This window comes from Conger conger, chromosome 4, assembly GCF_963514075.1.
Source record: "Conger conger chromosome 4, fConCon1.1, whole genome shotgun sequence".
Classification (NCBI taxonomy): Eukaryota; Metazoa; Chordata; class Actinopteri; order Anguilliformes; family Congridae; genus Conger; species Conger conger.
The window spans coordinates 14,306,950-14,317,020 of NC_083763.1; the positions used below are offsets into that span (position 1 = coordinate 14,306,950).

At 39.3% G+C, this 10,071-nt stretch overlaps 1 non-coding gene across 1 annotated transcript; it reads left to right on the forward strand.

Moving 5' to 3' along the window:
• Positions 1 to 1,909: 1,909 nt before the first annotated feature.
• trnag-ucc (transfer RNA glycine (anticodon UCC)) lies at positions 1,910 to 1,981 on the forward strand. Its single transcript has one exon. It is a non-coding gene; the product is annotated as a tRNA-Gly (tRNA).
• Positions 1,982 to 10,071: the final 8,090 nt, after the last annotated feature.

Consider the following 10,071-nt stretch of genomic DNA (forward strand, 5'->3'; position numbering starts at 1 on the left):
CTGGTCATAGCTGTAGGCCGGTGCTGAGTGTGCAGGCTGGCTAATGAGTGCTGGAGGGTGGGTGAGGGGTTTGGGCTGTTGCAGGGCTGTGGTAGGTTGTGCCAGAGCTATGGAACACACAAAACACATTAAAACCCACACATTTTGACCACAGCACATGAAATTAAATCAGTTACACATTAAAGACACATTATAGAGAGTAATACCTTCAGCCACAGCAGTTTCCGTCTCGGCTCTGACAGAGGAGCTCACACTCTGTGATACGGAACCTTGGGGAAAGGGTGCAGACACAGATGAGTCAGTAATTAATAAGCAGATCCTAACATCAAATATTTATTACTAATATGTACTGTATATGGTCTTTGTGGAATGCTTACCAACACAGGGAGGTGTGACAGTTTGCCTCGTCGCTGATGGAGGCGGCTGTCTGACTGCAGACTTGCTGCTACCTTTAGAGCATAGGAAACAAATTAATGTGAGTAATCGGCAGTCTCTCTTTTCACAAATAGCAGGAGGTAATAAATAAATAAATAAATAAATAAATTAATTAATAATAATAATAATAATAATAATAATAATAATAATAATAATAATAATAATATAGACAATAATTAGCCTGACACAAGTTTATTATTGTACTTTTATTATATGAAATGACATACCCTGCTCCTGTCGTTCTGTCCGGGGCGTTGGAGGAAGAGATGAAGCCAATGCCAGCAGCTCACGTGGAACTGGCAATGGCAGTTTTTCTGATGTCGAGGCAAATAAAAAACAAAAACAATTTTGTCATGTAAAAAAAATACAATTGAACTCAATTGTGGTGGTGTGTTTCTGACGACAAAAAGGCGGGTCGAGCATTTTTATAGGTATATTATTCCTCTTTTCTATAACTGCAATTATAATTAGCAACTGGATGCAACGGCGGAAAGAATGTAAAATCTAAATATTAAGGAAGAAACAGAAATTATCTCGTGTCCCAAAACACTTTTGATTGCATTTTATCACCACAGCGAGGAAAATTAATGACTTCAGGACATTAGTCTATATTGCATTTACATCTAAGTATTTGGAAGATCCTCTTCGGCTCACAATTGATAGTAGCGGTTAATGCATAATTCAGGCTACTTCGAAGCGCATAACACTTTCAATTTTGTTTTAGGTTTTTCTCGACAATTTGAATCCAAAACAAACAAACTTCAAGTCACTGTGCCTTCCAAACTTTTGGGTAAAAATGTAGGCTCTCCCCGACTGATGTCATGAGCGTCAGTCACCACTGATTAATATCTTGCAGATTAAAAACTCATATTTATTTCTACACAGCGTAATACCCCGCCAGAAAGAATTTGTATCACATCGTGGATATCATGGAATAGTCTCTGTTCTCCGAAAATCAACCCCTGTTCTGTAGCGCACCTGTTGAATGTTGTTGGTTGCCATTATTGACAACATAAAATGGAGGACGTCGACGTAATTTGATCATACTAATTGGTAGCAGGCTATGCACAACTCGTTTCGCTGAAAGAATGTATGCCTTACTTTTTTATAACTAATACAATGTCGCGCATAGTTCCAATGTAGACTAAATTTTTGTACTGGCGTCTGGCGTAAACGCCTGTTTTTGATGTGCTGTGCGAAATATTTCGGTTTGTCAGGAAGTAGCAACTTGGGAGTTCATTCAACCTTAAAAACATCTAACGCGATTTGTCGCTGAACAATTTTGAAATGGTTCATTATCCTCTGATGATTAAACGCATACCTCATCTTTGCCTTCTCCATCGAACACACTTTATCATATATTGTCTACTCTTCACAAAAGAAAACACAAATCCAGGTACGCATATACCTCTGTAGCTATTCATACTATGTGTACATATATTACACGTTTTTTCTGACTTTTCGAACGTGTAAGGCGTTGGTGGTATAGTGGTTAGCATAGCTGCCTTCCAAGCAGTTGACCCGGGTTCGATTCCCGGCCAACGCAGCACACACTTTTTCGCTTTTTACTCTCCAACGGTTTGCGTCCACTTTTCTTGGGCAAGGGTATGACATACTATTTTTATAATGAGATTATATTTTACAAATTCTCAACTTCAATCGTACTGTAGGCACATATCCTTTTACTGTGTTCCACAGATGTTTTAGATTAGCCACAGTGCAATGCCAAAAATGCAAGCATCTCCAACTTCAGCTTCTCCAAAGTCAGTGTAAAATTGTAATTTAATGGTTGCCCTTGTTACCAGAGTTACACTATTTTAGCAATTATATCGTGTATAGAAGCATGCATGACACATTTATTATTTTAACTTTGTCATGCGTATTTTTACACAAGATAATCCCACCAGCTCACACCATCCCACCCAGGCCGGGGACAATAAAGTTTGGTCAGGATTTTATGCAAACCTTCACGAACATTCAGTCCTTCAATGGGATCATTGGGACCCATTCCTTTAACAGGGTGAACCACCAAAATAAAAAAAAAACCGAATGATCACTGTTCTCAAAAGGAATCAACAAAAAGTGTGTCCGTTAGAAGCTGCCCCCTTTCAAACTAATGGTAAATGGACTACATTTATTTCGCGGTTTTATCCAAAGCCCTTTACAATTGATGTCTATCATTCACCCGTTCACATACGCACTCACACACCAATTCTTCAACACTTCAACACACCCAGGCGGGGGATCGAACCGCCAACCTGCCGACTACCAGACGACCGCGCGTACCTCCTAATGCTTCCCCTTATGACTATAGTGCCCCCCTGTGGTTATGGCTACATCTGTGTCCCCAGTGCCTGTAAGAGCCGCAAACTAGGAAAGAAAATGCTTTTTTTAAATCTTCAGATATCTTTCATATATATATATATATATATATATATATATATATTTCAGATATCTAATTTAATATATGATTTAATCTATGAATCTATGCAATCTGTAATCTATGAATCTGTAATTAGATAAGTACATTAACCATATTTTCAGTATAGTAGACATTTATCAGTTCACTGGAATATCTTATTTGTATTCAAATATCCCTAATTGATGCTGTTTTAGATTAGACTACTGTTTCATCACTTTCATTTTACCAGTTTGTTGATAGAAATCCATGGATCAACAGTCCATGTTGTTGTTGTTTTTTTTACCGTATTGTATGAATCTCTTAGATTTTACGTTCAAGTAAACTGTAGCTGAAGCTGGCATATTGCATCCTGGCCAAAATGATGTCAGTGTAAAGGCTGTAATTTCAATTGATTTAAATCACCACAAGTAGTTTGCCTTTCAGCCAGCAGACTAACGTCTATTTTACTGTTTCAATAGCAGCAGGGACCCAATCTTCGAGGCGCAGTGCATTTATTTTGTGACCACAAGGTGGCAGTGTTTTGCTTTGCCTGGGACAATGTAGAGTTTGGAAAATTATTTCATTAAAAATAAATGCAGGATGCATTAACTGGGCCGTACTGAAGTTTGGCTGACTGAGCCAAAATATTTAGCATTCTTTAAGACTTGTGTTATGAGCTGTGGTCATATTTCACCAAGGAAGCAGGCTTGGCCACTAAAGGTTAGACTACCCAACCTTCTGATGAGTGCAGAAGGAAGTGGCTTTGAAGGATACTTGGTTCCTGGTTGATTTATTAATATTATTTGATGCTTTTGTTTTTTTCATCCCGATGTGTTCAATGTGTTTTTGTTCTCCAATACGTGTTCTTCCCCAAATCACATTACCGCAGAGAATAATCGCAGTGGGGGATTTGTCCTTTCAAACCGCAACCCCTCATCGGTTTGACATTAAAATACTTCCTTCATCAAGTCTACCATTTTTATAATTTATTATATGGAAAAATGGCTATTGATGAAAAATAAATTGGTTGCCCACTATCAGACCTTTTCTATTCTGGTTGGTTTATGCTCTATGAATGTATTATTGTGTTTTCTTTTAAAGAATTGTATACATATCTGCTCATAATGAAGTGAATACAAATACAAATAAAAGATTAGCCTTGTGTATGCCATAGATTTATAATAGTACTTATATGTAGTTATTGTTGTACTTGGGGTATTCTAGCTGCCAACTGTGGTATGCTAGTTGGTAAGTTGATGTATTTTCAAGTCGATGAGGGTTCAAGTTGTATCTTTTTGGTCATGCTAGGACTCTGAACCATAGTTTCCTCTATGGTCCTCATCGCACTTGTCCCTGTATTCGATCTGCAATTGATTGTAACATCGCTCCAGATAACAGTGTCTGCTAAATGCCTGTAATGTAATATAAGAAATACATTGAAGAACTTGGGGTCAAACATGGTTCATGTAAAACAACACTGCATCACTCGCTGGGAGTCATTGCTCAGTCATGCACAGGTTCTTTGTTGTTATGGCAACACAGCACACGTGTACACGTCTGCAAGCCTACACTAGTAAGGACCCTGAGTAGTTGTGTATTGGTCAGGGTTCGGAGGTCAGGGGTCAACTTGCTTGCTGTTCACTCGCCTACTATTGAGTACATAAGTTGAGTACACTCGATGAGAAAGTTGTAAAGTAGGCAATATTTTCTCTGTATTTAAAATCCCTGGATGATACGCTTATTGAAATATATCAGTCCTGATATACACTGAGTGTATTGAGGAGCACACTTTTCAGGAAGTAACCCATACTTTTAGGAGCTCCCATCATAAGAAGAGAGGAACAGATCCCATCTGAAATATTTGCTACAATATGCCCTAAACAGTAGGCAGTATGTTTAGAGGACAGTACATATTATGAGGACACAGTAGTTAGGAGGTCGTTTTGGACACAGCCTTTTCAGCTTAAAATTCCTGATCAGTTCAGACCCAATAGGCTAAGTGAGGTCTCATATTGATGTATTAGAAATGTGAATGTCATGTGTGATACGGGTTACTTGCTTCTTGTTGTATGATATATACATGTGTGCTACTACACTGCAAAGCCACATACAAGTGCCCCTAGTTTGATCGGAGCATACAGATGCATTCTTTTGGGAGACGTTCTATATTTTGTAACAAGTTTTTCTGTCCCATGTATTTTTGCTTATGCCTGAGATGAAATTAAATGAAACAGGACACTTTAAATGCTGCCATTGTCATTTCCAAAAACAAGCGTTTCCTTTTTCCTTCTCTGAAATATGCCCTTGAAAGCATACTTTACAAAAGCACTATCATTTCTTGTATGGAGAGAGAGAGTCTTGAACATTTTCTGAAAGCCACTTCAGTTTGAAGCATTTCATGGAAAGTTACAAAAGACAGGCTTGTTGTGAACTAGGGGAGAGAGGGGGGGGGGTTATTTAGTTGATAATGGGACAAATAACTAAGTAGTGGCAGGATCGTGTGTGTGTAAGTGGTGTGTGTGTGCGCATGTGTGTGTATATATGTGTGTGTGTGTGTGTGTACAGTATGTGTATATGTGTGTATGACCATGTGTATGTGAGCGTGTGTGTGTGTGCATGCATGTGTGAGAGCGTGCATATGAGAGTGAGCGTGTATATGAGTGTGAGTGTGTATGTGAGTGTGAGTGTGTATGTGAGTGTGAGTGTGTGTGTGTGTTTGTGAGCGTGTATATGAGTGTGTGTGTGTGAGTGTGTGTGTAAGATAACCTACCTGGCCTTGCCACCTCCTCGCTCTTCCTCATTACGATCAGTCCTCTGAGCACATTCTCTCACCTCAGAGACCTCTTTCTTACCTCTTCGGCTCTTTTACCTGCTGTGTCCAGGGACCGCGGCAGTAATGAAAGAGCTCCCTGTTTATCTGCTGACCCTCTGTTCCTGTCCCGGTTACCCACACGCAGCCTATATTAGAGATAAATGAGAAAGATGGCTGCCTTTTTCCAAGCTTCATCTACCTGCCCCTCTCCAAGGACCAGTGCAGAGTTTCTTTGCTCTTCGAGCTGATCAGCCCTGAGGCTCTGACGCACAGCGGCTGATGTTCCAAAATGGTGGTCAGCCTCGCTGGTCAGGAGTAAGAATTAGACAGGAGTTATCGCACTGACTGCTGCCATTTTATTGGGGTTACATTTGCTATCAATGTCTGTGATGGAGAAGGTTTGTACAAGAAAAGTGTATATATACTCACACACCTGACTGTTTATGCCTCTGTTTATGAATCATTGTAAATCTAGACTATTTTCCATTTATCAGAGTATCAAAACTACTATTTATTTCATCTTTTTTGTATATAATTAGAATTTTTTCAAGCTTATGAATAATGTGTTTGAGTGTATTTATCTATGTACACACACGCACACACACAAATACATACATACACTCACCGAGCACTTTATTAGGAACATTTTTATTTAATTACACCTACTTATTCATGTGATTATCTAATCAGCACATTGTGTGACAGCAGTACAAAGCATACAATCATGTAGATACAGGTCAGGAGCTTCAGTTAATGTTCACATCAACCATCAGAATGGGTATAAAATGTGATCTAAGTGACTTTGACCGTGGAATGATTGTTGGTGGCAGACAGGGTGGTTTGAGTATCTCAGAAACTGGTCATCTCCTGGGATTTTCATGCACACTAGTTTCTAGAGTTTGCAAAGAATGGTGCAAAAAAACTAAATCCAGTGAGCAGCAGTTGTTAATGACAGACATCAGAGGAGAATGGCCAGACTGTTCAAAGCTGACAGGAAGGTGACAGCAATGCAAATAACCACACATTACAACAGTGGTATGCAGAAGAGCATCTGTGAACACACAACGCATCATAACTGTAAGTGGATAGGCTACAGTAGTAGGGGTCTAAAAAATAAGTCTAATAAATACCTAACAAAGTGCTCGGTGTATATATAGCTCCATAATGTTTGGGACAAAGACATATTTTTTCTTGATTTGGCTCAATTAAAAATTTGTGATCTCACGTGCTTAACGTGCGCATTCTCAACTTTTATTGCTTCCATTAAAGGGTATTTCGGTTTCAGCTGTAGAATTTACAGAACCATCAAAGAGCAGAATGTTTTGGACAAATGGCTTCGCCGGTTTTTCTGATTGGTCAGTTTGGTTCAGTGGCTTCCTCCGAGCTCTAAATATCCAGTCCTGATTTTTTGGCTTCTGCTCGCCTTCGTCTGTTATTGACGTCTGCCAACATGAGGGCCAGAGTTGTGCTAATGAAAGTGAAGGGAGCCGTTATGATTAGGAAAAAAAACTGTCAGAGATTCAGCCGAATCAGCCAAACCTTGGGAATATGAAAACTACCCGCCTGGAACAGCATTAAGATGAAAGAGAACACTGGTGAGCTCAGTAATCACAAAGGACATGGAAGGTCAATGAAGACCTCTACAGCTGATAAGGAAATTGTAGAAAACCTGTGGAGAGCCAAGAGCCGAAGCACCCATGCTCATCTCTGAAACGTGGTGGTGGGGGTCTTATGGTTTGGGCATGAGTGTGTGTGTGTGTGTGTGTGTGTAAGTGGTGTGTGTGATAGCAGCAGCAGAATTAATTCTGAAGTGAACGGAAGCATCTTATCTGCTCAAGTTCAAGCAAATGACTCCAAATTCATCGGACGGTGCATCATCTGACAGCAAGGCAGTGATACCAAACATGCTGCAAAAGCAACAAAGAGATTTTCAAAGACAAAAACTGAAAGATCTAGACTGACCAAGTCATTCACACCATATCTGAATCCAATTTAAGATGCGTTCATATGGTGAAGAGAAGACTGAAGGCAACTGGCCCCTGAAACAAGCAGGTGCTGAAGATGGCTGCAGTACAGTCAAATGGTCAGCATAGCCAGAGAAAATACTAGGCACCTGGTTATGTTAAAGAGTTACATACTTAGAATATCAAGTTCAAGTCATTGTATGCAAAGGATATGCATACAGTCCTAAACATGACTACATTTACATAACATTAATATGTCCCATGAAATGGGGCAACTATGTATAAAAAGTGTTGTAATTTCTACATGGAGTATGTTCAGTATTTCTACTAACTGTAAGTGTGTAAAAAACTATTGTCATAACAGTTGAGAGTGTACACTTGCTTAATTGCTTAATTACAAATCTAAAATTGTGGAGTACAGAGCCAAATAAAGAAAAAAATATGTGTTCATGTCTACGGCATGGAGCGCACTGTGTGTTTGTGCCGGTGTGTCGTTTGTAATTGGACAATACAATATAATTGATGTAGTAAAATGTAATTTTGTACACAACCACATTTTAATATATTGATTATTAGCAATATCTCCTTTCGTACTCCGGCTATTCTGGCAGCACCTTGGTGACTATGAGGTAATCGCTCCATGTAAAATAAAAGCGAAATCCCATTGGTTGCTTTTTAAAGCCGTCCTCCATAACAATCCGTCCCTTCCCAGTGTTTTGACCGTATGTACAAAAAAACGAATCTGTCTCGAGGCACCTAGTAACATCACTTGAAAGGGTACTGTTACGTGAATATTTAGGTGGGGCTTTGGGCAACATATTGGCGTGTGCTTGGATCGCAGCTGAGAGACGAGAAAGAAAGGAGAGAACGAGAGAAGAGATGCTTAAATGGTTTCAAAGTAACCTGTTGATCTCTTCGCAGAGAAACGGTGAGTCAGACGTCCATCTGGAGAGAAACCTAGGCTTTGACATGGCTGTCACGGGGATTGAGTTAGCTTGTAGTTCTGTTGATTTTTGCCAGTGGAATCTGTGACAGCAAATGCTATTTTTGTATTGATTTTGACAAAATGCAAGTAATTATGTTGGCCTTGAAAACGGAAAATGGTTTCAAGATGAATCGTCAATCAGATTTTGCACTTCTGGCCTTTAATGTCAGTATTATTGTTGTAATTAGCATATTTCCATCGTTTTACTTTTTGCCGAACGAACTTAAACGTCCCTGCTTGTTGGTTTGCATATTTTGTTGTTAAAGACTCTGGTAGCAATAAACAACGTATTCCTATGACTATTAATGTCCTCAAACTTTCCCCACTACAGCTAAAGTTTCGATCCAACGCCTGATCAACGTACGACGAGCGGAGGGTTTAGTACCTGCCAGTTTCAGCACCTCGTTCGGCGAACAGCTCCCAGATCGAGATTCAATGCCGTCACTCAATTACGGGTCTGTCAATATGGTGAATTTTATTGACATTTCTGTTATACGGGGCGAATTGTGTGTATTTGCATTTACAGTACATATTTATGGAATTGAAAGAAACGCATACATTCATCTACCGTTTCTGGAAATATCATATCCATGCAAAATGCATTTCTTTTTTTCGTCGCCTTATTTGTCACGTAAGAAAACATGAATCGAATAAGTAAGACGTGCTGTCAAGCTTTCTAAAAAGATAGCTCCTTCAAAATAGGCTACCATTTAATATAAATGTAAAACCTTATGTTTCGAAAAATTATGACCTCCCACTTAAATGTATTGAAATATAAGTGGCCTGTTGTTTTTGCTTCATTATTTAAGTATTACATTGTTATAATTCGTTATAATTCGCTTCCTTGTACACTATTATTAGTATTGGTGCGCTGTCTATTAACTGAACCATTCTCTCAGGCATTCACATTTGTCCATCGTGTTCTTTGCTGGAGATGTTAATGACCCAGACATTCTGCGTAATTCCTATGAATATCTGTAACACACGTTCCTTCATTATAGGTCAGTATAGACCTTAGTATATGTGAGTTAGACAGATAAATTACACATTAACAATATATAATTTAAGCTCATTTCATTTACAAAATTCATCCAGTATGCAAATAATGTAATCATAACAGCTTCAGAAATAAAGCTACTGCACTACAGTAATGTCAAAATAATCATGAATCATGCATAGCTCTCGGAAATGAAATATATCCAAAGGGAAATAATACCCTGAGATTTGCACTGACTGTACCGTAATATTAATAAGAGCAGCAAGATCAGTGTTGCTGGGCTGATGTCTGAAGAAGGATGGAGGAAGGATTGTTGACTGCAGATACGTTTAACGGAATAGACCATTGAACCGTCATGCCGTCGTTTCCTTCGATAAGACCTGTCTCCCCCCGCGACCCATAGCACGCAGGTCACCTCAAAATTAGCCAACAACCCCAGACCAACCCTCCTCTCCCCTCCCGTCCCCCGCTCATCAC